Here is a 23680-nt window from a genome sequence, read left to right on the forward strand (position 1 = left end):
GGTTAATGAAAGCAGATGATGATCACTGTTAGTTTGTTCTATGATTTGGAATTGAGATACTAGATTGAAAAAATTCCCATCTACATAGATATAGTCAATGATGTTACCCATTTTGCCACGCTGCCAGGTGTTCTTTGGGGGCACATCTCCTGGAAGAGATCCATTGGCCAGTTTGAAGTTTCTATCTGCCATAAACCGAATCCACCTTTCAACTTGCTCTGTTCTACTTTGTTTTTGACTGGAAATACAATTAATATCCCCTAGAACAATAGTAGCCGAGATATCTGATGCGGCTAGTATTAGATCCAACAGTGATGTTAGAGCACTATAGAATGCATCATCTGTGATGCCCGCTGGATTCCTGTACATATTAATTAATGCAAAAGACGAATGCTACAGATTGCTCTTTACCAACTGAAGGAAATCATTAGGAGCAGCCCATGGCTTAACAGTTAGCCCACTACTTTGTTTGACTGCCACTAGCAAACCCGAGGTGGGTCGGCCCTTGGACGCCTTGGCCGCCGGCAGCAAAGTGACCTCATGATTGTTCCATAGACGGATGTTCCTCCGCCATGTTTCCTGTAATGTTATGATGTCATAATCCTCCAAGCAGTTTCCTTTCTCCAACTGTAAGTGAGTATGTCCACGGGTTTTCCAGGAGGCGAGGCAGATGTTCTGTAGGGAAATGGCTGATTGTTATGCTCTATGATACGTGGTGGACTCTGATACAGCTGATTGGTAGATTTGAGGCACATGTTTGGGTTGTTGATCTAATTGCCCTTTGGCATGCGGTTTTGTGCAATGATAAATCCCAGCTTAAATATCTCCATCTTTGCTTTCCACAGGGCTTTCAGCACGACTCTCGATGTTCACCACAATCGTACGATCGAAAGATCCTCATTATTTAAGAATTCAATTTGGTCAATGTCTGTGGTTTATACATCCTCCAACTCGAGAATGTCTCCAAATATGTTCAGAACACTTGATCGGCACAAGTCGAACGTTGGATACGGATCTGCATGGCATTTCATTATTAATGAATATCTCCTTTCAGTTGTTTTGCTTACAGGTTCCTTTTTGTTTGCTTTATTTGGGCAGTTCAAGGTCTTGTATCGAAGTTGCTGACTCTTAGAATCCATGATCTGCGAGATGCCCTCTTTTGGGGGAAAGAAGTGGGGCCATTCTTCATGACCAAGTTGTATTTGTCCAAGGATATTATTTGTCCCTGGAGCCATTGGATTGTTCTGATGATGGCCTTTGAAGCCACTGCTGGGCTCCATCTTTCCAAAGTAAGCATCTAAACAAGATTTGATTGACATTTCAATTTGCGTCAGATCTCTTGAGTCCAACCCTCCTCTCATGTATTATAGAGCAGTAGGGTTGAATGTTTGTCTTGTGTAACACGGTCTTGTTTATGATTGATTCTGGGTCTCTCATCTCGAGGGCAGAGCACTGGTTCCCAGTGCTTTGCATTAGTGGATGAAATAACACCGATGCTAGCATTACCTGGTAGCTGTGTTCTCGAAACCTCACTTCTTTGTTGTGTGTTTAAGTATGCATCAATGGCTTCCCAGTTAGATACTCTTTGTTGAGCAAGTTGAGCCTCATTAGGCTTCGAGGACGAATCTCCATGCATTGTTTTTATGGGATTCATTAGTAGCAGCTCAGTACACGATTCACTATGATTGATGTTATTTTTCACATTTGCGTTAATCACTGATGGCTGTTTCTTGCTCAAGGGTACTTCAAGCATAGTGTCTCGGAGCGGCTCTTGCGGCAGCTGGTTACAGATGGTGTTATCCTTTGTTTTCAATGTATTTAGATATGCTTCAACTTCTTTTCTAATATCTTGCCTACGTTGCTCATAATACATTTCATCATTGGGGTCATTGATTCGTTTTTTGCTCATCGTGGAGACTTGCACGGTTGTTTGTTCTTTGGCTGCCATTATATGGCTCTCATTCTCCAAGCTGGCAGATTGCTGAGGTTCATTTATTGCAATAAATAGGTCATTTAAGGGAGGATGCTTTAGCTTATGATTTCCAAGAGATGTAATAAGAGCCTTTTTGCATGCATTTTCGCAACAGTTTTTAGCAGCGTCCAGTTTATTCCCTTTCGCTCCATTTATTTTGTTCTTTTGGACTGCTGGCAGTTGTTGTTGTTTTATTCTCCCTAATCTTGATTTCCGCATATTCACTGTAAGCTTTTGTTTGGTCAACTGCACTTTTTTTGTTTTTAGCAAAAATTTCAAAATGTCCTTCATCAGTCTGTGTTTGATTTAAATCCGGTATATTTTCCTGTGAATTAGGCTATATGCTAATCCAAAATAGTTTTTTCTTAGCTCAATTTCTGCGTGAAGGTCTGGAACAGGCTCCGGAGGTAACACAGGTGTAATGATTTTCTCAATGAGCGGAACGGCTGTCTGATTCTCGACTACAGGTTGCGTGCAGGTTTCTGCAATTTTTACCAAGGGGATATTATAACCTCGTATTTCTTTTTCCATTACTAGTTTGTTTTTGGATGCTAATTGGATGCTAATTCTTCCGCAATCCAATTTGAAATACCTTGTATTAGCTCTGTTTGCTTTGTCATTTTTGTCTCTAATGTTTCAAACAATTTAAAGAGACTTACTATGGTCATATTGACCGCTAATAGGGTGATTTCTATCATGGTGGGAGGTACTGGAGATGCTGCATGAGGCTCGGGTCGAGGGGCAGTATTCTGTGGAGTAGGATGCACGAAGGATACGGCTGGAGACCCTGAGAATACAGAGCCATTTATGCTAGGCGTCGAAGCAGTGCAAGTCTCAGAGTTGGTTGAGAGGTCATAGTCACCAGCATGCAATGAAATATCAGGTATTACATGACTGGTGTTAGGGCTCTCGACAAAACCATGGTGCGCGCACGTTCCAGATTTATGGGAAACGCCAAAAAAAGGGAGCGTGGTCAAACAATTAAAACCTAAAACAAGTAAATATGGACAATTAGTAACTCTCCTTAATAAAGTATCTATATAAAATATATATATAAGGTGATGTAAGTATGTTTAAGCCGTTCACCTCTTGTAAGGCAGCAAGTTAGTCCAAGTAGAAAAACGCTGGGAGCAGGCTGGAAGAGACGTCTGTGGCAAATTGGTCCTTTCCGGTCCTTGCCTCGGTGCGCGCCGACTATCTAGGCATTAGGTTTCACGAGTCTTGTGGTTGGTCAGAGCAGGTGCTTCAGGGAGGTATTTTGTTTTATTTGTTTATTATTGTTGTGATTTAGCTTAACTGAAACCTTACACAACATTAATCTCAAAAATATAAAATACATTTCAATTTCATACAATTCAAGTACAATCAATCATATTTAAAAAACAAACAAATGCAAGAACAAGAGACACATTTTTTCTAAAACAAAATCTCCTTTGAGTTGTCCGAGGAAAAACGTTTGCCTTCTTTCAAAAAGGCATTCATTCTAATTGATGTTAACGAGTGGCAATCCATGATCCAATGTTTTGCTGTTTTCATTGTGCTGATGAATTCACAGAAACAATAATCTAAGGACGGCTCGTACCCCTAAGAGGGTATGCCCCAATGTTTAGTCCGTTCCTTGGTCTTAATTTGATTCAACATAAAACACAAGTATGTAGAATGCGCCCTTTTTGAGGAAAAGCACTTAAGATATGGAGATAGATTGCCATACTTTCTAGGGAACTTAGCATATTCATGAAAGGAAGAAAATAAGCTCAAAGCTCCCAACGCCAGCCTCCAATCATTCCTAAACAGTTTGTGTTTTACCCCTCTAGGATTGCCAACTAATTCCATCTCAGATGACCAAATTCGATCCAACAAAGAGCACATCAGTCCTATGAAAGAAGAAATAGATTTCACAGATGAGTTGACCAAAATCTGGTGGAAATCAATGAAAAGGGAATTCTTATGGAGGGTTGACAAGTGTTTCCACTGAAATCTTGCATTTAGTGAATCAAATTCAGCTCATGTCGGATAATTACATTGGGGATAGAACTCAAGAGCCCCAGCACATGTTTCCAAAGCATGCCCTGCATGGACTCAAGCATGAGCCAAGAGTGGAAGAAGCCAAGTCTAAAGTGTACAATATCACATTCTCAATCTTCCTTAATAGTACTTTATGGACAAAGTTTTACAAAAACCCTCTTCATGTCGGACACTTGGGGGAGTAATGTGTTAGTCAGCATGTGTCTCCACTCCTTTATTGATACAACCTTATGCCACAGATGTTTCAGTAAAGTGGTATTAAGCAACATGCCAATCTAACTACGAAAACTCACCTGGAAACATGAGAGGATATCATTTGAATGTAAGAAATTATTGAAGTCTCTTAAAAGCAAAATCGAAAAAAAACCCTTGCTAGAAGAGTTTATGAGGGTAATAGGTTTATAGTTGCTCGAATCGCTAGGATCACTCTTTCTAAAAATGGGGATGATAATAGGCCCGGCCCAGGAAGCAGGAACAATATGCACAGCATAGATGACATCAAAGTAGAGTTTTAGGAAGTGAGCCCATGCAATAGGTTCCCTTTTTTACCAAAAAAGGCAACCGCCCATCCGGGCCTGGGGCCCTGGGCAGCTTCAGTTTGTTAGTAGCCTATATTATATCATCCACTGCCCAAGGACACAAGTCAAGACTTGGGTAGACTCCATCAGAATATTATATTTCTTGGAATAAAAGGAGAACCATGTGTCTTCTTGGATAGCATTCACCATGCTACCAGCCCCAGCCTTGTACTTCTCGTTGGTTCAAGACCAAAAGTCTCTGGAATTGGCATTAGCGAAAGATCACACCGATTTTTGCATCGTAAACATTCCTGATTCTTGAGTTTAAGAAACTCAGTGATGTTTAACCCCTTCTTTTTCAATTGACTAATGGTACGATGTTTACGGTCTTTGAGTTTTTTATTTTAAGATTAGAGAGGATTTGTATTTTTTTCAAATTAGTCTACCATGAATCTGAACACCCCCAATGGCAAGTATAGGTGGATCGCCCAGGAATGTGAGTAGCATCCAAATGATACAGGTCGCAGTGGGCCAACAAGGTATCCCAAATCATTCCCCTCCTGATATGTTTAGAGGAATAAAGGGGCGTACAAGAGCGTATGTTACACCTATGGCCCTTGGCACAATTGGCATCAAAATCACCCCCGATAATCACTGCATACTAGTGACCCTCGGTCAGCCAAGTATCAAAGAGATCAATCAAACAAGAATGAAACCCCCCCAATAGCACCCATGGCAGGGTTCCAATACACATTTACCATGAGAACCACAATGACAGCTTCAGAAAAGGTTGCCCGTACCGCCAAGATGTCCTCCCCAGCAAACCACAAGTTGGATGTAACATTCAACTTATTGTCAATGGCTATAGACATACCATTACTGGGTCGCCCCTTAGCCCCCCTTGTCACCGGAATATAAAAGGTACAATACCTTACCATATCACCATCCAAACTTCAACCAGAAACACTAGATCGAAAGATTCCATGTGATTGAGATGCCCTGGATCCCATTGAGTGAAGGGAAAAGAAAGTTCTTACCCTGTAAAAGCGGCTGTTGCATGGAATAAGCTGCTGATGAATTTGCGTTGTGAAATAAATCTACCAGCTTTTAAGAAAGCTTTGAAAACTGTCCTATTCTCCTAAGCCTGATGTGTCCAAATTATTCCCCCTTCTGATCATACTACTGCACGTTTTCCTGTCTCCCTTCTCCGCACCCTGATGTCCATGCGCTACGGTGTGTTAGAAATAAATAAATAAATACCCCTCCAAAATTAAGTTACCTGCATGCATAGTTTCTTGGATAAAAACTAAATTATAGTTGCGTAAATCTGCTGAACCATACCATCCATACAAGAAATGATACCAGCCACACACATTCCAAGAAGCCAAATTGATTTTAGAGAGGTTAGGATTGGTTTGGGCACATTGTGAGCGATGCAAAAGTTTTTATGGCAGATTCTACCCATGACCAGTATTGGCCTTCTTTCATTTTTGATATAGTAGGTAGATTCGATTGAATAGAGGTCAAGACACATGAGGTAAACCCATTCAATTTCACCGGTAGAGTAGGTGCAATAGTAGATGGTGCCAAAAACAACTTAGCAGCATCACTAGACTCAATATGAAACACATTGTATCCCAAACCTTGAACAACAATTATGGAATATAAATGTGACACCATGCGGTTGTTTCTATGCGACGCAAAGGAAATACATTCTATGTCCCCTGAATGTAAAGATCTCAAAGTTGGGATCAGAGAAAAAAGCTCCAATACCTTAGACCTATTCAGATGCATCCAACCATGTTTTTGTTTGTTTACTTCCCAACCCAAGAATTTAGTAGAGGAATTGGTAACAGAATTAGCTACAGTTAACTGTCCCCGGGTAGGTTCTTTGGTCTTACTTTGTATGGAAGATACTAGAGAGTTCACTTGAAGCCTGGCATTGGTAGATGGTGAATTGCCTAGTGAAGTTTCAGAGATCTTTGCCACTGGTATATTTATGGATGGAACTATAGGTACATCTGCATTAACCAATTTAGGAGCCCGACCCAACAATACTTCAATTTGTTTTGAGGGAGGGGAAGAGCTTGCTCCTTCCTCATGCTCACATCACTCATGGGCAGAACATTGACCACTTTGAGATGCATAATGATGGGATCAGTGCCCAGCTCTCTATACATAGGTGCATTGGTGCATACTTGTTCCACCACTTTAGGAAGTGAATCAGCTTTCCCCTGATTCCCCCTTATTTTCTGCTCTGATGACCCCCCCCTCAGTATTAGGTGTCACGGATAATTCACTCCCATGGCCCAAAGGATCTCCTATTTAAACATTCAGATTGATAATGGTATCAGTTACTGATAATAGATTTAGATGTTTTTTGGAGATATTCGCAGGTCTTGACCTAAGAGAAGGCTGTTTTTTTGTCTTCTTACCCTTAGTTGCCTTCCTCTTCTTCTTTTTCCTACTCATCTGTTGTATGTAAGGTGGAGAGGAGTGACCTTCCATACAACCTTGAGAAGTCTCAACGTCATGTCGAGAAAACTCAACATCATTACAACTTTCAAGGGACAGATTTCTATTGTTTGAGAGGGCAACCCCCCTCCTTTTTGACCCATGAATGTGGTTTGTGGACATGGGAGGGGAATGGTACATAGGCCGCATTCCAAGTGTGTTTTTCTCTGGTTTTAAAAAGTGCATTCTGATAGTCTTTAAATCTGAGTGTCTGTTGTCCTGTCCAATTGTTCAACTTGTCTCGCCTCTCTCTGTCTCGTCCGCTTGCACCCTACTCCATGTCCCTTCCATAGTTGTATCCCTTTCACTCTCCCTTCCTCTTCTCTCCTCTCCTTACCTACTCTATGGTGCTCTTTGTCTCTCCTATCTTCTCTAACTGCTTCTCTATCGACTATCCTGCTCTTCTCACTAAATCTGGTAGAAAGAAGTTTAAAAAGGACATCCTGGTCTCCAACCTAGGCCTCCCTGTCACTGACACCTATACCAGTGCCACCTCCAGGCAAACTTTCACCGACATCCTCTTTGTCGTTCCCTCACCTGACCTACATGTGTTCTCTGTGCTCTCTCCCTTCTCATCTTCTCCCATTAATGGTAGCACCCAGTGGGAGGCCCACCTGGCCTCCTTCCGCTCCTCCAAGGTCATCATTAATGTTTATTTGAATGGTAGAGTCTTGGTCCAAGGCCCTCAGGCCAACATTCTCCTCTTCGATAGACACTTCCCGCGCCCCATCAGTTTCCTTTCTTCTCCTGCTGTCCCCTCTCCCTCCTCCACAGCTTCCTTGCCTCACCCTGCTTTCACCTCCTTGGGTACCTTGCCCTCTCCTCCTTCCCTTTCTGCCCCCCCTCAGGCTTCTTCTACACCTCCGCAAGGCGTACCCCTGATTTGTACCACTCCGCGGAAGTCTTTCAAGGATGGCAACCATATCCATATTGCCACTCTTAACTCTCGCTCAGCTGTCAAACACTCCTCCGACATCTGCCGCCTTCTGGAGGAACTTGACCTCGATGTCCTCGGTCTCACAGAGACTTGGTTTATGGCCAGCTCTGTCACGAGCTTTGACACTCTCCTCCCTGATGGCTACAAGATCCTCTCCGCACCCAGGTCTAACTATTCCGGGGGGTGTAGCCCTGATCTTCCCTGGGTGAATTCCTGCCTCTGTCATTCCTACACAGGCCTACTCCTCTTTTGAATGCCTCATCTGCAGGCTCTCTCTCTCTTCTATCCATTCTCTTACTGTGGCTACTATCTATCAGCCACCTGATCAGATCTCCTCCTTTCTCTCTGAGTGGGCGGACCTCTCCTTTTCCCTCCTTGTCTCGACTACTCAACTCCTCCTTCTTGGAGACTTCAACATCCACCTGGATGCTTCCTGTCCTTCCTCTGGACTCTTTTGTGACTTTTGCAACTCTCTCTCACTCTCTATTCTCTCCTCTGGCCCGACTCACTCTGCAGGGCACACTCTGGATGCTCTGACCTCCTCAGACCTTCCACTTTATATCCTCTCACTACTCCTCTCTCCTGGAGCGATCACTTTCTCCTCTCCTCCCAGCTCACCCTTTCTACCCCTCAGGCCAAACCAGCTCCATCACTACCACCCACCTTCTCGGTCATTAGACCCATGAAGTGCATGTCAGTTGAGGCTTTCACTGCCGCTTTCTCACCCCTCATCCCCCTTTGGCTGACTCACACCCTGACACAGCCCTTTCCATTCTCCACTCTGATATATCTGATAGTGTTGATTTTCTTGCCCCTGCCATGAGGATCTGCTTGAAACCCAAAGCCAAGTGCAACTCCTGGTACTACTTTGACCCTGTCACCCTTAAATGCAAGTGCAGGGTGGCTTAGAGGAAATGGCGTGCTTCATGTACATCTTCTGACAAACTGGCCCGCTGCCTGCTCCAAAGGCAATACTGGCTCTCTGTCCTCACCAAGAAGAGAGCTCATATCCAAAACCTGCATCTCTGTGTTATCTAACAACTCGGCTGAACTCTTTAAAATCTGCAAGGAACTTGCCAATCCTGCCGCAGTCTCTACCTCTCCTGTTCCTTCTCTAGCCCACTGCACGGCACTGGCTTCTCACTTCATCTCTAAAACTCAGGACATCCTGTCCTCTCTCTCCTCCTCTCCCCTTCCTTCCTCTACTCCCTGCTCTTCCTATGGCCCTTCTTAAGCCACCACTCCTCCCTCTGCAACACATCCAGAACAGGACTTTAAGACTTGTCCTTGGCCTCAAGCCCAGGGATTGTATCTCTCTAGGACTGAAATCTCTCCTTTGGCTACCAGTGGCTGTGAAGATTAAGTTCAAAACCCTCTGCATTGTCCACAAGGCCTTCTGGGGCCCGAAGCATCAATACCTTCAACTCTCTCTTTCTAAATATCTTCCTTCTCTAGCTCTTCGCTCATCCGCCTCCAACTCCCTCAGGGTCAGTCGCTTCTTCAAGCAACGAGTTAGTGGTAGATCTCTTTCTTCGGCTGGGGCCTCCCTCTAGAACAGCCTCCCTGCCTTCCTGAAACTTGAGGAGATCCATCTCCGGTTCCGGAAGCCCCTCAAAACCTTTCTCTTTGCTTCTGCTTGTTCTCCTCCTCTCCCCGGCTGACTTTCTGACCGAAACTGAAACGGCAATGGTTACCAGGCCACCTTCTGATCTCTGGCCCAGGTCCCCACTGCCACCAGTTGCACACCTGCTCTACCTTCCTGGCAACCCCTGCACTTGGGGACTGTTTCTGTATCCCTACAGTCCCTCTACCAGCACTTGACACCTGTTGTCTGCATTTACCCTTGCACTTGCCACCTGCTGGCCGTACTTTTACGTACTATTATTTATTCTATTATGTACTGCACTGTCCCATCTCCTTCCCACCCGCACTTTCCCACTTCCCCCTCCAATGCACTTGTGTGATCTGAATGGCACCTGGCCTATTAGGATCGTTGTCTGTCTTCCCTCTGTTCCCCCTCCCCTCCCTTGCTTCGTCGCACCTTGAAACACTTGTGTATAGGTGCGTTATGAATGCCATATCATATCATATCGTATCATATCTTTCCCCAAACCTTCCTTGAAAAGGAAGGAGTGAGCCTGACACAGTCTTGGGAGGATAGCTCAGGGGCAAAGCGCTCGTCTTGGAAGCAAGATGACGCAGAGCAACACAGGTTCGATCCCTGGGTCCGCACTTAGAAACCTGTGGGTATTAAGCATGTTATACATAACCAATTACAATTAAATGCCAAATATAAAGGAATCCTTAAGGAGACCATGTCGACGCATATCAAAAGGTGCCAGTGAGGACATCTCTGTAAAGTATCCTGATTTCGGGGTAGAAGCTGGCAATACAGCATGAAAGCGGACCTGCTTCACTGTTGCAGGGGAGTTCTGTGTTGCCAGAATCGAATGCAAAGTTTTGGGCAAAATACATCTTGCCATGAGATATTTTGATATATTTTGATGTCTAAAGGTAGCAAGAGTTGAGCACATCCCCTTGCCACTCCTCTCCACTGAATCATGTAGGGCATTCAAATGTGTTGGATCAGAACCCTCGACTGCCTAAGGTGCCTAAACCTGTCAACTTAACTCAGCCGATAGAGCAGTGTTGGAATTCACTTGTGCAAATCTCGCCCCTTCACACACTCGACTACTTGCTCGCGGGAGTTTTCACTCATCTGCGCTTCTGCAATAACTCCTTAAGGGACGTGTACCTCCATAGCTTTTGCGGGGCTGTTAACTGGGAAAAATGCCACCACCGTCAAGAGCGGGCCTGACCTCAGCCTATGCTTAGACATAGCGTCAATGGTAAGCTAGTAAATCACTTTTCAGAGCTCCAGTTCACTTTTTCAACTCCCAACAAGACACGTGTAAACCCAAAATTTGTAAATGTTACCCAAAAAGCAGAGGGCACAGACCCAAAAGGGGAGAGCCCATCAGTCGTCAACGCTCTATGTTGGATTTTCTAGCCACACTATCACTAAGGATTCAAAATGTATTGAGAGTGTCCCCACTGCAAATCTTCTGAGAATTAACTCAAGGGACCATGGCCCGCATGTCGTCAAGTCTCTGGACGAGGGAAAAAGAAGACAGATAACTGGTCTTTAAGTTCCAAGGCTTACAAGGCTTAGTATTCCAAGCTTACAGCTGGGAACTCAACAATGTTCCTTTTACACCGATTCTCAGAAAGGTAGTCCAATCCAATCCAATACCAATCCAATACTAATAGATTGCGCAGAGTGCATGGGCTGCACAGACTGCCACTCCACAGACTTTAGGCGTATTTAAATGCACTTCCTCTGGAAAAGCAAAAGACAGTGTAGATAGACTGCGCTTAAGGCAGGTATTACTACTCTTCCTTACTTAAACAATTGAACATTGCACTCTGGAATTCACAGTCTGTATCTGACAAAACCTCTTTATCACTGACTACTTTCACTCCAGCTCTCCTCCCCTAGACCATCTTGCTACCACTGAAACCTGGATTTCTCCATCTGACACTGCTACACTGGCTACTCTCCATGACTCCAAACTATCCTTCATTGACTCTCTTTGTCTGATTGCCAGAGGTGGAGGCGTCTGGCTCCTACTCTCTTCCAACCTCAATGCCTCACACATCTCCAATGCTACATCCTCTCCTTTCACTTGAATTTACCATCCTTTCTATTTCTCTGCCTCTCTTGCTTCACATCATCTCCATCTATCTCCCTCCTGGTCCCACTGGACCATTCTCTGAAGAACTTGAACAACTCCTTGATTCCCTTTTTGCTAAACATCAGCTCATTGTCTTAGGTGACCTTAACCTTCCCTCCCCAACCACTTCTAAGAAATCTGAACTTCAATCTTTTCTTAGTGACCACGCTCGCCACTCTATCCATAACCTACCAACCCACAGCATGGCTAACATTTTGGATCTCTTACTCATATCCACTACTCTCTCCTCAAATACTAGTACTAATGTCACGCTATCACTATCTGATAACTCAATGTTTACCCCCACAATATCCTTTTCACCCTCTCCTCACCACTTGCCTCGTCTATAACTAAATGGAAATTAAATTATTCTGCCAATCATCCCTTTCTCTCTGACCTACAGTTCTCTCTCTACCTCTTCACACCATGTGCCTCTTCCACTAACTGTGCCTTCTCCAGCTTCCAATCCCTACCACATGACTTTTTCTCCCCTTACTTCCCACTTCTAACTTTCACTCCTAAGTCTCAGCATCCACAACCATAGATCACCTGACTCATCTGCACTCTATGCACAGACATGTGTCACATGCTGTGCAAGTCGATGCATCCTCAGTCGCATGAGAACCTACAACTCTACCGCCCCGCCCTGAACTCTCTCAAGACCTCTCTTGATAGAGCAAAAAGGCAATTCTACTCATAGACTCTCACACCAACCATCCTCTCTGGCTACAGTGCACCCCTAACCCACTCCACACTCCTCCTGAACCTATGATGACCAAATCCAGTCTCACAGCTAATGTCCTAGGTGAATACTTTGCTTCAAATATTTCCAACATTTGAGACTCTATCCTCACCTTCCTCACACTCTATCCTTGTGAATTCTAAACTCTGCCTCCTCTACCATCATCCTCTGCCTCTGTCTCCCACTTTAGTCACACTAATACTGAGGAAGTCCTATCTCTACTGAAAATAGCTGTTGACCACTGACAAATACAAAAAATTGTTACACATGGACGTTTCAGTGCATCTATGTCTGCAACCAGACTCTCTTCTTTTTCCCCTTCCTCAAATGTAGGGTTTGAATAAGATAAGGATAGATGCCAAAAATGTATGTTACATCATTCTGTTGTACAAGAAAGTATTTGTCAGTGTGCAGGTGCTACTTTGAGCAGTTGGAGCCAATTTTGAGTATCAAACTCTAAAAATAAATATACCCAAGGCTAGTGAACTAAACAAGGATGTAACATGGAGTTTGCAGCATACATGTTTCTGTCCCCAGGCTTTCTTTTTGTATATAATAAAATGTATGCAGTGTTAGACTAAAACACGCACAGGCAGTGCAAACTCTCTGTTACATCCTTGTTTTTTTTTTAAATAGAAGATTTGACAGGGGACAGGCACTGTTTTGAGAAATTGTAGCTAATCTTTAGCCATTTTTGTGGCCACACATTCACTTGGCCCCAGAAATAACAATGGGAATGATATTTGGCAAACTTCCTCTAAAATGAGACCGACCAATGACAAATCCTTTTTTTCTTTTACAAAAATAAAACAATGTTACATTGTATTTACAGTATCTGCATTCATTCTAATGCAGTAAAAATTGCTTATCTAGCACTGCCAAGGGCGCCGCAACTACCAGCTGCGGGAATGACGGGGCAATGATTCAATGAGGGTATCCTGGCTTCCTCTGCAGATGAATAAATGCCATCTATATATTATCTCCAGTTGTAGAGAGATGTTCGAAATAGATTATTCTCAAAGATGTTTTGTTTTTCAAAATTGGCATTACAAAGCCTGTGGTAGCGGCCGTGTAGTTATGGTTAAATTGGGCAAACCGTAGGAAAAGTACTTTTGGGTGGCAAAGTTATAGGGGATCCCACATTTTTTTTTCCATAGCCATAATGGAAAACATTTTTTCTCATGCCTACAGCCCACGCTGGATGGATTTTTACCACACCAGGAGCGGCGGCTAGGTCCTGAATGCATGCTTTTGTAAATTTGATGTAAATTCATCCAGTCGTTTTTTAAAACCAACAAAAAGTAGTTCCAAAAAAATGTGTGCTATCTGGCACCGCTTCGCAGACCCATTTCCTTGTTCAGTACGCGGACAGGCATACGATTGGCCTAAAGGGTGCCGTCATGTCCACGGACATGGTGGCGCGCACACTGATTGGATGGTGAAAAGCGTGAAGTGCATCAGATTTTTGGAAACGCCTGCCATGTTGGATTTGCGGACAACGGGGTAGAAACATATAGAAAAACACAACATTGCACTTGTAAAACCTATCAAACAATCTCTGGGGAGATGAGCAGTGATGAGGATGGGATGAGATATGGCCGTTATAAGCCAAAACATTGGTGTTTTGCAACCCCAAAGTCCGCCAACAGTCTCGATGTTCGGGGACATCTATGGCTATTTCTGCATTACAGGATTGGTGAAAAACAGTTCTTGGATGGCTTATAACTTTAGCACCACTAAATGAAAGTGCATTCAATTTTGGAATTGTATTATAGACCTGATACTGAATGGTATTGGATGTCAAGAGGATACAATTTTAGTGGGGGTGTCCCAAAATATTGTAAAGGCTTATAAATGTGGTGCCATTTGACAAATCTGCACAAATGTTTGCAAAACAATTTTAAATCTGGATACAAATGTTTTGTAAAGTTTGGTGGGATTTTCTCAAGGGGGTCAAATTAGACTTATTAGGTTTATAACTTTGTTGCCGTTTGACGAATGTGGACAAAGGTTTTCAGAAAGATTATAGACCCAACCTTCAATGTTTGTGTAAAGACTCACTGGATTTTGTCAAGTGGGGGCTAAGTTAAATGACTAGTGTATGTACATAAATGTTGACACTTGAAAAAATTAAACATGGGACTGCAATTGAGTATAATAATCTGGAGCCCTCGTTATTTATTTATTTATTTTTTTATAACACGCCGAAGCCTGCAGGCATCACGGCACAAACAGACACACTTTGCTTGAGCTGAAAACTTGGGGTGTCAGGCTGTTATCCCCCATTCCAGTCCCTGGAACGGGGGATGAATGTCACATTATTCCCGTTAGCAGAACACAAAATGCTAATGGAAATGTTTGCAAAAAACATATTGAATCTATGTACTTTATGGAGAAATGTAGTTCTATTTTTTAACTGTGAAAGGTGGTTCCAATAGGAACCTTTCTTTTGTTTTAAAATATAAATATATATTTGTAGGCAAGATTAGAACGTAAGGTGAAGAGGGAAATGAGGGAAGCAGCACCAAGCACTAATATGGAGGGGCAGGTGGACAGGGGAAGACGTTGCACGTGTGTAAATTCTAAGGTAGTGGGCAGTGTTACTCATGCTCGATTACAGCTTCAAACGCACGTCGAAATTACTTCCCCCTGTAGAGTGGTGTGTTGCAGTATATGCAGAGGAATGTTGTCTTCCAAAGATATGGATCAACAGCATCTCTTATTGCTTGCATGGTAGCTGGTGCGACTTTGTGTTCCACAGAGGTAGGCTGTGTCGTTACAGTATTGGTTGAGGAAGATGAGGTGGAGGAAGACAGCCTACTACCTGCTTAGAAAGAAACAATCTTTCTGAGAGCATTGCGGTAGTTGGATTTGGTGTGGCGGCGCATGGAGGTGGTCCCGTAGTATTAATGTCCAAGTAGCTCGCGACTGAGTACAAAGTTGCACTCAGTGCATTTTACCTTTGTAACTTTAGCCTTTGGTACATTACCAACAGTGGTAAAGAACTGCCACACCCTTGATTCTCTCTGGGTGCTAGAGGGAGGCACTTCCTCTACCTCATCTTCTTGGTCCTCTTCATTGTCTTTGGAAATACTGCACATTTTTTGTTGTGTGGGTCATCCAGCTGGTGGTGGTGGTGGCTCCTGGGGAGGAGGGATGACAATAGCTGATGCAATTGTTAAGATAAACAGCTATTTTACTAATATTCCTCCAAGTACATGCTTTGTACTAGATTGTTAATGGATAATGAGTAAGAAAAGGTGTGGGAGCAGTGCAAGGGTACATATCGAGCTTGAAAGTTCCCAGATCAGTAGAAAATGCAGTTCCGAACTGTCTTCGAAGCAAGTGTCACACTTAGCTTGGAATCTCACCTGTTTATCTTTTGAAATCTTGGTCTGGGGTTTTTCTTTCTTCCGGAAGGCTCGGGTTTTGTAGAGACACAGTCGTGTGTCCTCTGTCACCAGTGTGAAGGTGAATTCAGACCGTGGTGAGTATGCGCTCAGCTCCAGGAAGGATGAAGAAGAATTCACAGAGTCTTGGAGGGAGGGAAGCTAGGAAGGAACCAGGAATGTACTAAATGCGGTAAGGAAGTAAGTGCTGTGACCAGCAAGGCCCCGGTAAGGAGGAGTGCTAATAATTAAGCGAAGGGAGAGAAGGTGGGCTAGGACACAACCAGGAAGGAAGAAAGGCGCTATTAAGTACCGAGGGAAAAAGGTACGACCACACTGGCCGAAGGTCGGGAAGTTAGAGTTGAGACGCGCAGCGCCGCAGGGGCGTGTCTCTTTTCAAGGAACTGGCGAACTCCTGGAAACACTTTAGCAGTAGCGGTGCACTAGTGTCAGCCGTGTTGGATTTACCTTGAAAGGGATGTGGCAGTGTCTAATAAACCACGTAGTCCAAAAGGGGCTGAAATGGCACATCATGACAGCATGCCCCCTCTTAAACGGGTTTGCCTGGGTGTCCAGACAAATGGTCGAATAAAAACTGGTCGAAATTAATTTGGTCGAATAAATATGGTCGAATTACAATTATCTCGAAATGCATTTTGGTCTTTTGTTTTTTTTTTCTGGTCGAAATACAGTAAACTATATTTGCATTGTGCTTTTGTAATTGCTTTTTTTCTAATGTTATTTATAAATGTTAATTGCTTTTTTCTATTGTTATTTAAACATTGTACAGTAATAAAATTTGTATTTGTAAGTTTTTTATTTATTTTTATTTCATAATACAATTTTTTAGTATTATTTGCTAAATAATTAAATATTTGCAATGTAATTTTAAACAGAACAAGTTATAACTGTGTTTCTAACTTTTAACGCTAGATGGTGGTATTTCACTATTTTTCAATGCTATTGTAAATCCAACTTTAATAAACTTTGTAACGCATGACGTCCTACGTACGCGACGTAGACGCCATATGCTTGATATCCTCTCTTCGTGGTCTCTGTATTTTCTTTTTGACATTTGTCAGTTTTCGAGTGACAGTGGGCCTCATTACGACCCTGGCGGAAATCGAAAAACGATGGCGGAAATGCAATACCGCCATCGAATAGCGCTCGGTGCGATCATGACCCATCACCGCAAAGTACGATGCCATTAGCGACACCGTAGTGAACGCCAACGCTAACTGCACCAAGTACGCGCGCGCGCGCCATGCCAAACCGTAATTACCACCATGGCGCAACGGTACGCGAATTCTGACCCTAGCGGACATGCACCTAACGCCATCAAGCACGGCGGAAAGTACCATTCCGCCATGGTGAGAAGTACGGCATCGCGAACCAACCGTAAACGGCCCTACTGAGTGCCTGTACACCGCTCCCTGGCCACATTGTACAACTCCCCGTAGGTGCAATGAAGTCACACAATGCAACCAGTGAAATGTACTAGTCATCCATGCCTGCCAACGAACAAATGAATCTCAAGAGGGGCCAATGGGAGCTGCAGGGCACAGATGGCACGAATACAGAAGCTATACAAATGGACATGACCTCAGTCTCCCACCAAGAAACGCACGCAAACACAGGCACCTGTGACCAGCCATATTCCGATAATCACATCATTCCACCAATCCAACTGGCTGACCGGCATCTGTTACACAAAAGCTAATCCCCCGCCCCTGAGCATGACATCATCAAAACAGTCATATTGGCAGCCCTTATCCCTGACCTCACTGGGCTTCGTAGGCAAACGCGCCCAGCACAGTACCACGCAACTATACTCCGAAGCTGGAACACAATGCAGATCTCCTCACAATACATCGCTCCCCAAATAGGAATATGCCACATCACTCGCAAAGAAGAACGCTACACGGTTCATATCAGAATAGAAATTTAATGCACAACAAATTCACCAAGTCCATACAGCCATTAGGCCATGAACTCCAAAATACATTTCACCATTGTGGGCTGCATCCGCAATAAATGACCAGCTACTTCTTGTGTGACGCCCTGTTCCATCATGGTACACAGAGCCACATTCACGTACGAAAAGGCAACATGGAAGCGCACAGAACCGCAGGGCCGTCCCAATGGGTAGGCACTAGTCCAGCTGAAAGGCCGAAATGTTGCTCCGAGCCACTAGTACTGCGTAAGGGCATGTGGCCCATTGGCGATCGTCCCATAAGATCGTAATGCTGCTCCACTGATTAACACGAAGCAGCAGGCGTCGGGAGTAAAATCCATCTGCAGGAGTGGCATACAGATGGCAGTGGCAAAAGGGGAGGAGATACCTGTCACCCAAATGAAATGAAAAAGAATAGTATGGCCATCAGAACTTCATTTGAATTACTCACTTCAATGATCACACCAAATCCACAGCCATATGCATGCTAGCCCACTCCAAAGGATCATCACCACCCAAAAACCACTTGCGAATCATAACTATCTATATCGAGGTGAAAACACTATCACAAACGAGTGTACCTGTGCATGCGTCTGTTAAAACAGAATCCATCAGATGGGATTGGTAACGTGCATAGACACAAGTGTCTGAAGGCGCGTCGAGACAGGGAGGGCTCAACAAGGCCAGATAGACGATGGTCCCACTATGGCAGCCCTGCATCACATAGCGCAGGGGAGGTGGATAGATTCCAAGAAGCCCTGTACATGGCAAACTCTGTATCAAATCATCTGTCCATGCATCCATACATCATTCCCTCATCCCGTAATGAAAACGCCTGTTTCCATACTCACATAACATGTGAAATTTCCATTGAGTCTGTGCGTTATGCAGCCTGCAAAATCCACTGTGCCCCAGCCGGTAATTCCAGTGTTGTGAAGTAACATGTATTTGGGAACGTCCGGCCTCATCGCCCACTTCGCTATTGCGCATCCCAAACTATTCATATCAATCATTGCATCCTCGCCATGGCCCCTGTCCCAAGGACATTGAACAATAGAACGTTATATTTGCAGTCAGACCTGTGGGCATCTCCTCGCCGCTAGCTGAAAACCGAAAGCGCCGCCCTTCGAATTCCTCATTTGCAACATCACGTCAAAAAGGCATCTGTGGCTGCTTGAAATCACAAATTAATCCATCTAGTGCGGCTGTGTGTGAAAATGGCAACTGCCTTCACTCACAAATGGGACGCCCCGCCCGTCGGTGAACCTCGGTACAGTGTTGCATGAGGGTCCACCGTTACTCGAGTACTACGTTCCACTGACCCTTCACAAGTCTGTTCGCGACTGCAAAGATAGTATGTGAAACAATGGGACCATAGCAGAATGAACATATCAACCAATGTTACACTGCCATCGGGTACAAATACATGATTGTAATAGCAAGATGCCATTCGTCGAATTGCAGCGTTGTGTGCGGGACGTGCTCGCCCAAAGGGGAGAGCAGCTTGCACAGGTGGAATGAATCACCACAGGTGGAGTCCATACAGCCTGAAAACACATAAATTGCACACCCAGCCTCCTCCCACAACCACACCCACTCCGAAATGCTACCGGCAGGACTAGCTATGTTGGCCCTGGGGGACCTGATAGCACTGCAAGTACTCCAACTTCAAGAAGAAGACGAACACCAACTACAACCGGCCGCACGGAGGAGACGCAGGAGGAGGAGGAGGTCAAGGCAGGGCCAGCAAGGGCCGCCAGCACAGCCACTACCACCACGCAGGCAGCCCGCAATCCCACGCCTCCGAGCACATCCGTTCAACCTCACTGATGAGCAGATCCACACCCTCTACCGTTTGGACCGGGACACCATAACCGCCATTGTGGACATGACACAGGCTGACCTTGTCAGCATGATAGATAGCCCAACCGCCATCCCACCCCTACTGAAGGTGGTGTCTGTACTCCACTTCCTGGCCACAGGCACCTACCAGCACACAGTCGGACAGATGCATGGCATATCACAGCCACTGTTCTCACGGACACTATTGCAAGTGCTCGATGCCCTCCTGCAGCACGCAGACGACTACATCTCTCTACCACGCTCGGAGCAGGAAATTACCAACACAAAAGTGGGATTCCATGCACTTGCCGGCATACCGGGTTGCATTGGTGCCATCGACTGCACCCATGTGGAATTGGTCGTCCCACATGCCATGGAGGCCCAGTACCGCAACCGAAAACAATTTCATTCTCTGAATGTACAAATGGTGTGTGACTCCAACAGGATCATTACACATTGTTGTGCCCGATTCCCTGGATCAACCCATGATTCTATGGTCTTGAGGAACTCTACAATACCACGCTACATGGAGCGACACGCAGGGAACAGATCCTGGCTACTCGGTGAGTCTCATTTCATGCATGATGATGTGGGGTATGTGATGCGGCAATGACCTGGCAGGAAGGGGGGGGGTGCGTACGTAGCAACGGCATTCCTCAAAATTCCTTTATTGTCCACATACAGGTGATGCCGGGTATCCTCTGAAGAGATGGCTCCTCACACCAGTCCGGAACCCACGGGACCAGCATGAGGAGGACTACAACCATGCCCACTCACGTACCCGTGTAGTCATAGAACAGGCATTCGGCCTACTGAAGACTCGTTTCCGCTGCCTCAGCAGGTCTGGCGGGGCACTCCTGTACCGCCATGAGAAGGTTGCAAAGATGGTCATGGCATGTGTCATGCTCCACAACATGTGCGTACGTAGAAATGTGCCCATGCCCCCTGACGCAGAACTGCAAGCACCTGAAGATGGTCATGATGAGGGTGGGGATGTGGCAGCACCTCAAGGAGTCTGCGAGGCACAGGAGGGCCGTGACATTAGTCAGCATCTCATAGATGCATGCTTCTAGCACTCACGCCTGGTGGCTGATACATGGACACGGGACTCGTGGCACTGTGTGTGTCTGGAACATGCCCAATATGGACTGTACGCCTATAATGGCCTCGTACACAAACATCAATGTCCACACATCTCATTGGATGATCGTGCATTGTTTATGGCATATGTGATATCATGTTAAACACCCTATCGACCCGCCACCCAAGTGAGCCCAACACACCCCCTCCACCCTCCTACCTCCCCCCCGAACACCAGTGTCCAAAGATGCTCATTGTCAGTGGGCAGTCGCTATTGCAAGCCCCCTCTCCGGGTATCAGGGGCACCCCTGCCTGTGGAGCGCAGGTTCCTCCCAGATCTACGTTGGGGGCTGCCCCGGACGGAACTTGCAACGGATGATGTCTCTGCCTGCTCACGTCCATGCATGTCCCTAAGGGTTTGTGAGAGCTCAGTGAGCACACGGCGCACTGCGGCAAGTTCGGCACATACGTCTTTGGACGTCGCATGCAGTTCCCCCCTCAGGCTCTCGGTGCTTCTCTCCATTTGTACTCTCAGGCTCTCGGTGCTTCTCTCCATTTCTACTCTCAGGCTCTCGGTGCTACTCTCCATTTGTGCCCTTAGTGTCTCTGTACTTCTCTCCATTTCTGCCCTAAGTGTCTCAGTTGATGTTTCTATGTCTGCCTTAGTGCCCCCACATTCATCGGCATGGTCCTTGAGGAGCGTGGCCAGTTGCTGCTGTTGCACGATTACCTGGTCGAGGGACTGTTGCCTCTGCTGGGCCATGGCCATTTGCGGTGGTGTCACAGAGTGGCTGGTCACCTTATGTTGCCTTGCCACAGGGCTTGTGGGGGATGGCCAGTCGTCGTCTTGTGGGTGCCCCTGCGTGGTATCCTCATGGTGTACGGGATGGAACAGACAGGGGGATTGAGACACGTCATGGATGGATCTAACTTCGACATCCCCGTTTTCTGTGTCGGAGCATGCTGCCATTAATGCTGTGTCACCTATGGTGCTGCTGCCACCAGAAGCAGTGCCTACTGTGGCATCCATTGGGGGGACCTGTGGTGGTGCTGTTGTGGGCATGCTGGCTGCTGGGGTGCCTGTTGGAGTTCCCTCCTCTGTGCTGCCACTTGATTTGTGCTGCTTCCGTGTCTTGATGCGTGCAGCTGAGGTGGAGGGTCTTTGGCGGTTGGTCTTGGCCCTCTTTGCAGGTGTGCTGGTAGGGGTGTCCTGGAGCTCGTCGTTTGGATCGGACCCTGTGGTGGAGTAAAGGAGGGCGAGCGTTATTAATGGGTCTGTGGAAATTGGAATGGCAATGTGTCACATGCATTGGGGTGGTACCTGAGGATGATTTGGGTCGGGGCCTTGGAGGTGGTTTCATTTGTGTGTGGAGTGAGGGTGCAGTTGTTTTGCAGCCTGCAGTTAGGGTGTGCCTGCTGCACGTGTAGAGGGTGTTTTTAGGATTTTTAATTATTTATGTATTTGATGTGAGTTTTAAAGTGTGCTATCAGGCCTATGTATGTGGACGTTCTCCTGCACATGTGTTACTGTTGCACTATGTGGACACGTGGTACTTCACATGATTGGACATTGTGGTTTTGGCATTGTTTTATTTGGGACACCTACCTGATTCTTCGGATGTCTGCACTCCTTTCTCCATCCCTCCGACTCCCTCTATGCTCTCCATTCCAATGGTGGAGGCACAGATTTCTTCCCAGGGTGTCAACTTGATGGGTGATTCCGATCCTCCCCCGGTAGCTGTGGCAATGTTGCGGTTGGCAGAAAGTATGCTACGGATGCGTATCCGCAGGTCGTCCCATCGCTTTCTGCATTGCTGTGGGTTGCGGGGTGCGGTCCCCACCGCACTTACCCGCTGTGCCACCAGGGCCCATATGGCCTTCTTGTTCGCAAGTGCCGTCCTGGTCATTTGCGTGGAGAAGACGGCGGCAGCATTCTCCTGGAGGGTCTCTGTGAGCACGGTGAGTTCCTCACGGGAGAAGTGGACCTGCCGCTTGCGGTCGCACGCTTTCTTCGCTACTTTTCCCATTTTTCTTGGTTTCACTAGGGTGGATGATGGGTTGGGATGTGTCTCAGGGTAGTATTTTTAATGGTTGTGTGGAAATTGTGGTTTTATAGGTGTACGGCGTGATGTTACCCGTTCCGGGACCATGCTTTTACTTCCGTTTCCGTATATTTCCGGTCACCGTACTTTCCGGTTGGCGCTCACTGCGGTGACCGCTAATATGGGTGGCGGTATTGCACCTAGGGCGCCGTACGGCGGCGGTGTGGGCCGTTTTGGGGTCATTTCCGCCATCGCGGACTTTGCACTTCCGCCATGGCGTGGTGCTCGTGCCCGATGGGTCGGAATGAGCCGCACTTTGCTCCGTCGTGCAATGGCGGAAACGCTATTTACGCTATGGCGGTCCGGTCGGTTGATTTCCGCCAGGGTCGTAATGAGGGCCAGTGTCTGGGACAGTTTTATTTCTTGTATATTTTGTTCTTTTTTCAGACTTTTAAGGAAGTGCCATAATGTTGGATTGTGTGAATTGAATTCTTTGTTTATCCTGCTGTGCCATCCCTCCTGTATGTTGTTAGTTCTTGGGGTTTTCTTAATGACTGATGTGTAGCAATTCCAAATTTTAATTTCATATTTCCCTTTTCGTCTTGTTCCATGTCTCGTAAGTTGCCCAATCCATGTGTTTTCCATGTAGTCTAGTAATGTGCTTAACTGTTCGTCATGATTAGTATAGTAACTAGAAGCAATCAAAGTGTCATAATACGTAGTAACCATGTCCTCTCTTACAAATGCTAATGCGTATAATCGTTTGATTTGGTGCTGAAATTCGGTATCACCTATGTACAATGTTCTTAACCCTAATTTTTGAATTCTTTTGCACAGTGATTGACTAAAATGAAAAAAGCACCCTTGAATATGTGTCTCATGATATATTTTAGAAAAAGCGTTCATTTGTCCTTGTTCATAGTCCATGATC

The sequence above is a fragment of the Ambystoma mexicanum genome, chromosome 4p (assembly GCF_040938575.1).
Source record: "Ambystoma mexicanum isolate Mex_15411 chromosome 4p, UKY_AmexF1_1, whole genome shotgun sequence".
Classification (NCBI taxonomy): domain Eukaryota; kingdom Metazoa; phylum Chordata; class Amphibia; order Caudata; family Ambystomatidae; genus Ambystoma; species Ambystoma mexicanum.